The sequence below is a fragment of the Zootoca vivipara genome, chromosome 7, assembly GCF_963506605.1.
Source record: "Zootoca vivipara chromosome 7, rZooViv1.1, whole genome shotgun sequence".
Classification (NCBI taxonomy): domain Eukaryota; kingdom Metazoa; phylum Chordata; class Lepidosauria; order Squamata; family Lacertidae; genus Zootoca; species Zootoca vivipara.
Window position 1 is genome coordinate 17492520 of NC_083282.1, and position 7635 is coordinate 17500154.

The 7635-nt window shown below is 44.6% G+C and overlaps 1 protein-coding gene across 2 annotated transcripts in view; it reads right to left on the minus strand.

Annotated features, from left to right (window-relative positions):
• Positions 1-7080, minus strand: part of NTNG1 (netrin G1) — a 210248-nt gene extending 203168 nt beyond the window's left edge. For both annotated transcript variants that reach the window (XM_035123311.2, XM_035123309.2), the window contains exon 1: positions 5943-7080. The gene's annotated coding sequence lies outside the window, so the exon portion shown is untranslated. The remainder of the gene's footprint in view (positions 1-5942) is intronic.
• Positions 7081-7635: the final 555 nt, after the last annotated feature.

The window sequence follows — 7635 nt, forward strand, 5'->3', positions numbered from 1 at the left end:
GTTGAATTGTGTTTCCATAGCAAATTACAATAATTGCCTTATGGACGCAAGTGCAATTTCCTATTATATTCATTTCATAAAATGGTATTGTACAGCTGTTACATGCATTGCATTGCATTAGAAAGTGTTCTGGCTACTTGAATTTCCTTCCAGCAACGAGCTGAACAATGTTGGAATTTTAAATTGTCACAAACCTAGAAGCATTTTACACACACACACACACACACACACACACACACACACACTCTTCAACGAACATACTTTTAAAACCATATCATCTTGTCCAACATCTCCCTTCAGTTTTGGTATGCTTAGTCTTATGTAATCATCACCAAGATAATTCATGCATTCATTTGGTAATTTAGAAACAGCATTTGATTCATTTCAAATTTACTGTTTTAGAGTTTCTTCCATTGTATACTTCAAAATGCATCTTTTTAGAAAGAAGGCAAATTTCCTTTCCCCGCTCCCATTCATCATTGGGGTGGGGAAGGTTTTACTAAAGAAATAATTCACTTTTTTGGTATTATTTGATCTTTTCTTTAAGAAATCAAATGTATGATTACCAGAAAAAGCCATATATAATGAATGCTGAAATGATGAAGTACCTTTGTGAATAAAAAGATGCACTTCTGCAAGTAAGCCCTATTATTTTCAGGACCCTTTACTCCTGAGCAAATGTGTGCTTAAATACCTAACCTTTCTCATGGAGTTTTTCTCTCTTTTTTTAAATCAAGATGTCAGCACACACACAAAGCACAAATGCAGAAAGTGGAGACTAAGAGCAGCACTGAACACTACCCCTCTGTTCACTAGGCTATACCCTTTCCCCTGTATAATGAATCCTCATTAAGGAAAGTTTAGAGTCATGATGATGGTCATTACGCAAAATTATAGACTATCATTGATCGAATTTAGTGTGCTGACAAGGGGAAAGTGGAGAAGATTCTGCAGGTGATTTGAGCATCAGACAGATACCAGAACATGTGAATGGCATGTTTGACAAGAAGCAGCCAATTATAGCTTAAATTTCTGGCACCTGTCCGGTACATGATTAATAGTTTTCTATTACATTACAGACATATTATTAATGTATTAAAAATGTCATGCTTTGGCTGGCAGGATCTCATTATTAATGAGCTCTCACTGACACAGGGAAAGATACTGACTTAAGATCATAGGCTAAGGGTCGTTGGTGTTTGGGGCAACAGCATCCCTTGTGTGCCTTTCCCTCCTCCTGCTCTCCATTATTTCTGTATGATGTAGAGTCACTATTTATACTAATGACCTATATGTGTTGTATGTTTTGTCTTTGTCTTTTATATTTTATATATATGCCAATAAAGGTGTTGAAATTGAAAAGCATCATGTGACCCATGTTGCATTTATGCATGGGAAGGCGGGGGGCAACTCATGAATGCCAGCTCTCAGCTACCTACAGTCGTAATGATTTTATTTTTTTGCACGAACTCACAAATTTCCACTTTGATCCTAAACAGAACAGCAGTTTATTCCAGCACAATTCAAATAAGATTCCTAGTTGAACTTCCTTAGGATCATAAACTTTTTGAACATTAACATCTGTAGTGGAGTTAAGGAGCGTTGAAGAATCAAGTAGGATTCTGCCACTACCGCCCCATCATTTTCCTAATTCATATTTGATCTATAACAGCAAAGTGCAAATAACAGACGTCTGGTGTTGTGAATCCTCTCAAGAGTTTATAACCTCTGCCTACTATCCAATCATGCAATCTGCCATATTAAACTGAATTGATCCACAGCATCTCACATACAAAAACGAGCATCTTCCTTAGTTGAAGGAAAGGTAATTGCAATCTGCTGAAAAAAATGAATTATGCTAAGTGTATTCAACAGAGGCACAACACACAGTGCGTTGGAGCTGTCCCTTGTTTCTGATAGCTCATCACTCCCGAGGTATTTTGACCCTTAAATTTTCCACCTATGCCCTATTCTCCAGTGTCTGAAAAAAAAAGCCAGCAGGCATTTCACACCCACCACCCCCAGAAGCCAGCACACACATTCTTAACTTGCATTTATCATGACTTAAAACAGTGATATTAATCGCTTCGTAATCAGCAATCTATTCTTAGGCATGGACCGGTAATCGATGCCCAGCCTTGCATGTTGCATTCATTACGCGTACCAAATTTGATACCCCAGCTCAGACACCAAAAGCGAATGCCAGCTGTAATTAATTATTATAAAAGAGAACTGTCAATTCTCATTAGCATTTTGCTGGCAAATGTAGCTTCTTGTAGTAGGCTTGGTCACTGGGAACAGCACCATCTTCCCACACTTGCAATAATCATCATCTCATTATAAAAACTGTCACCCAAGAATGAGATGATCGGGGACGCTGTCAGGAGAACTCTCCAGGTGAGGTTTGCCTTCACTACTTGGCTTGATTTTGATTTTTAAAAGAGTAAAAAAATAAAGAACCCAAACCAGTTCTAGTTATATTTACTTCAAAAGAAGCAAAGCGTTTATGCATTTTAAGGAAGTGTGGTCAGGTTTGCAGCCTTTCGTTACACTGTCACATGCAAATCATACATAACTTAGTACTGTAGATAGATTGGTAGATAGATAATGAAACCATGAAGCAGATATGTGTCAACTGTATTCTATGCTATTATCTACAGATAATTCTTTTAAAAAAAATCTTTCATGGCATTTGGGATGGTGTTTTCTTCAAAGGCTCCAATAATACTGTTATGAACACAATCCAGAACGTGCAATAAACCACCACAATTTTCCACTCCCCACCACCACCACCACCCAGGAAATGAAATCTGGTAGGGTAAGCCAGGATCTCGGCATTTAAAACTAGCCCACATAAAAAATAAAGGTCAAGCTCAGTCAACTTTGGAAGCTAAAAGGGAACATATATATATAAAATAGGTTTTGCACTTTACCTCCTTGGATGTAGGATCAAAAATGGAAAATGCCAATTTTGTACAGTGCCCTCACGACTATGGAAACCTGGTGTATGCGAAACCTCTGCATATAGAACTAGCCCACTGCTTTTCATAAATACTAAATTAGCTGCTGAACAAGCAAAAATAGGACCATATGGATAATTGGGTATATGCTTTATGCCCTTAGGCTTGGAAAGTAGTAAAATACATTGGGTGTGGGTGAAATATATAAGAGGATTTTGATGGTAAATAGTCTTGCTTTTTTTTTTTAAAAAAAAAAAAGCAATTAAAAAAAATTAACTGTGGAACAGTGCAGATATTTTTTCCTTGGGAAGGTAAGGGGGATTTTTGGAATTCTAAGTTGTAAGGAGACAGAGAGAGAGAGAGACGAGATTTGAAATTTAATCACAAAAACCAAGGGCTCTAAAGCAACCTAACCCCCAATGATGACTGTTCCGGTTTTTCTGTCTTGCAGCATTATCCGGAAAACACAGTACACGAATGCCTCACACAGTATTCAAATTGGAAGGAAAATGAATCACATGCTATCATTAGAGGGCAATATTATCAGTCACTGTTGGAAGCACGTATTGTTGTTATAACTGCCATAGATTGCTGAAGCGCCTCTCCTTCATTTAAGTAGCTGCTACAGAATAGCCTATTGCTTGCAACAGTTAGGCACAATTACCAGGGAAAGATTAGTGCCTGCCCAACGTAAGGAAAGTTGTTGGAAAGTAACAAACTGTGGCAACAATCCTGCATGTAGCAATGCAACCTGCAACACTCCATAAGAAAATTTTCCAGCTGAATTTCAATATTTATTACCACTTAAATATATGCAAGGAACTGGCTGCCAATAAGCTAAAAAACCCTGGCTTTGTTTAAAATAATAGTAATAATTCTACACCTTTGATCACAAATGCAGTTGCATTTTTAAATGTGATTTAGGCGTGACAATTTGCCAAAGAATGAATATCCATCTCTAATAGCGAACTGCTGTGGAAATAGTTCATAGAGGATCCACAATGAGTCAAATGACACATTTTGTGGTGTACTTACCCAACTCTTTTGTTAGGGCAAAAACAGAAATCTTTCAAGTTCCTAAAACTTGACAGAAAAGTATGGGCTGAATTTATATAATGCTATAAGTGACTTCCAGGAACACATTTAAAGTCTAACAAGATTGTGTTATGAAATCTATTTGACAGAATCATCTTTTACATATCCACTCAAGGGTAAAGCTCCATTAAGTTCGCTGTGGCTTACTTCCAATTAAGCGGGTCTAGGACTGGGCTATTTTCAATCAGATCCTAAAAACAAAGAAACCTATGAGGAAAATGGCCTGGCAGCCCACAATCTACACCACTGCCTTATTTATTCTCCTGCTTTCATATATTTGGAAATCAGGAAGATGAAGAAACAAATATTTATCAGTATATGGCTCATACTTTTTCTTTAAGTGAACAAGATGTAAAGCATGCAAACTTGTAAGAGTTGTTATCTGTTGAATACACATTTTCATCATAGCTCACTGTCATCTGATGCTTTGGGTTTTTTGGGGATAAACTCATATTTTCCTCTCTCGCCGCCCCACAACCCCAACACTTATATCTGACCAATTTAGAAATATTGTATTTCATTTCAGATCAGAACGAAGACCCAGTGGAGTTGGGCTTAAGCCACCCCTCCCAGTCTTTTTGCTGTATTTTGTATCACATTTCATCCCTGCACAAAAATGTTTATTCACAGAACTGAAAAAGCTACTCGGATTCAGAATGAATGGTGCACTTTTTAAAGCAGCTTTGGCTCAGATGATCCATTAAAAAGTACTCTGTATTTAGCAAACGTATTCCCTTTTCTTACTGCCTATCAAAAAAAAAAAAACCACACACACACACACACATTTTTTTTCGGTGAAAGATCTCATGGCGAGGATAACCCTTTTTTGTAAATTGCAACAGTGAGGTTCTCTCCCTTCTTTAAATCTTGTGCAATCGATTCTGTGATTTTAAAATGAGATGCTAAGCTAGCAAGGTCCAGGGCAGGAAGGTAACAGATTGAAGGTTTCCATAGGAAGCAGAATTTAATTAGATGGTTCAGAATTGAGGACACCCCACTAGTAGAACAATGCATTTCAGGGGAGACGGTGGCAGCCCAAGGAGTACATCTCTGGCTTCATTGCCTTGGCAGAAAAGATGCCTGGATCCCCACCACCACCACTGAACATATTCGGTGTTTGATAATAAAAGGTCGATTGCCCTCTTTCCTAGAAACATACCCTCTGAAATCCCCAGCACATTTCCGCCGTTTCGCCAAGATTGGAAATCTGGTCGCCTTCCCCGCGGAAGACCCTCCCGGACGAACGGCAGAGGGCGCAGTTTCTATTCATATCTAAGTTTGATCTCCTTTCCCTCTTCTAAATATCTCTTAATTGGTTACTGCGGGGAGGGGAGGGGGTAGCGGAGAAGAGGAAACGCCAGAAAAGCACAATAATTCTGCTTGCTACGGAAATGTGCATCTGAAGATAGCTGCGTATCAAAAAAGTACACAGGCAGATAGACAGATGAACACCCGCTTCCTCTGAGCAAGCCACAGCGCTGCATCCAGATCCAATGCCACCGGATGCTCCCCACTTTCCATCCCTCCAACCCGGGATAGAAAATAAAAATAATAAAGCATCCCCTTCAGGTAGCCGCGTAGCCCTTTGCACGGTGGAAGGGAAAGAGGACGACGCAGCAGCCAGTTAGGTGGGAAAGTCCCAACAACAAACCTCGGATGGGATCTCGTGCCTCTGTGTTTGGCCAACAGCGAAGTTTCCCCCGGGCAGGCTGCGAAAGGGTCCTCGATCTTTCCAGCTCTGGGATCTTAAGCAAGCGAGCCGAAGTGGGGAGAAACCTAGTTTTGGGGTGGGGAAGTTTATCCCTTTCCTCCCTCCCTCCCTTCGCACAGCGCCGTCTGGAGGGCGGGCAACGGGCGGGCTTGCGTGGAGAGCGCGGTTTTACTCACCGTGCAGGGCGACCACTACGCGCGTCGGGCAGGAGAAGACGCCAAGGCCGAGGAACTGGGCGCAGCCTTCGCTCGGGACCCCCTTGGCGGGCGCAGGAGCCTCCGAGGCTGCAGTGCCTCTCCGGCAGTGCAGAAACGCTGAGGGGAAAAAACGAGGGCTGCACTCACTGGCCGCTCTTCCCGCGTGCCGTTGCCGCCACCGCCACTCTCCCTTCGCAGGCGAGTAGCTAACAAAGTTACACCTCACGCCCCCCAAAAAGAGAGACTTGCGCGAGCGAGGCAAGGGAAAGCAAAGCGAGCCTTAGGCTGAGGCTGGGCGCTCCCCGTGCGCGGCGCCCGGCGGGGATTAGCCACTCCTCTGGCGCGGCCACTTTGGAGCAGCAGCAGCAGCCCAGCTTGGCTAACAGCGGGGCGGGAAATCCTGAGGCAGAGGGAGGGACCTGGCTCGGACACAGGTGGCGAGAAGGGCGGCGCGGGAAGACGGCGTCCCTTCAGGCGTCCCTCTCCGCTGGGACTTTCCCGCCCTCCCCCGCCGGCTTTTCCCTCAGGCCACAGCACTTCTTGGCGTCAAACTTTTGGCGGGCAGGCGCGGGGCGCGCGCTGCTCGCCCGCCGGCCGCGGCGGCTCCAGGTGGCGCGGCTGCTCCCGTCGTGGTGGTGGCGGCGGTTGTCGCTGCGGGACCCCCCCAGCTTTCATTTTATTTTCGGCCGCCGACGTTGAAGGTGCTCGGAAGGGACATAAATCACCGCAATTAGCCTTGGCGCCGACGAGAGCCTCCTCGCCTCTCCCAGGGCCCCGCCGCCGCCGCTTCCGGGGCGCGTCGCGGCGCTCCAGTCAGAAATGTCACTGCACATCAGCGTCGACGGCGAGACGCGGGGAAAAGTCCATCGGATGAAATATACATGCAACACACCCCACCTCTTCTCTCTCTCTCTCTCTCTCTTGCTTTTGCAGGACTGCAAATTCTCCTTGGGTACTACTCCTACCGGCAGCTCTTGGGCGCTCGCTCGCCGCGGCCCCTGCAGTGGCGAAAAGAAGCTCGCAAACTTAAGGACAGGACGCGATCAATGCGAGAGGGAGGGCGGGCTGCGAGGAAGGCGCAGAGGGGGTGGCACCGCCGTTTCACTTAAAAGCAATCTGCTCCTGCAACTGGCAACGACGAGAGAGATTGCGAACCTTATACCACCTCCGGACCTGAGCGCGCCGAGCGGTCCTAACGCCGATGTTATCATCAGCCGGCTCCATCTCCCCTCTACTTTTTTTGCTTACCACCCACAGCGTCTCCAGCACCTACCACACCCCTCATTCGCTCTCTTTAACAACGCACAGGTGTTTTCTAACACGCACGCACGCACGCCCCGTTAAAGTCGTATTATCTTATTAAGAATTAAGGCTGATTGCTGCAAAGCTGGGTGGGTGGGTTTTGTGGCCCTTCGGCTGTTGTTGGCCTCCAACTCCCATCAGCCCCCCAGCCAGCTCAGCCAATGGTCAAGGGGGGTGGGAGTTGCAGCCCAGCAACAACGGGAGGGGAGCAGCTCCCCCACCACCACCTCAGGTGTAAATGGCACGTCACTTCCAGGTAAAGTTAGTGATTCCCAAAGGTTGAGGGAGTTGGGTAGGTTTAGCCTGGGAAAGAGGAGATATAATAGCCACCTTCAAATTTCTAAAAGGAAGATAGAGCAAGCCTCTTTTC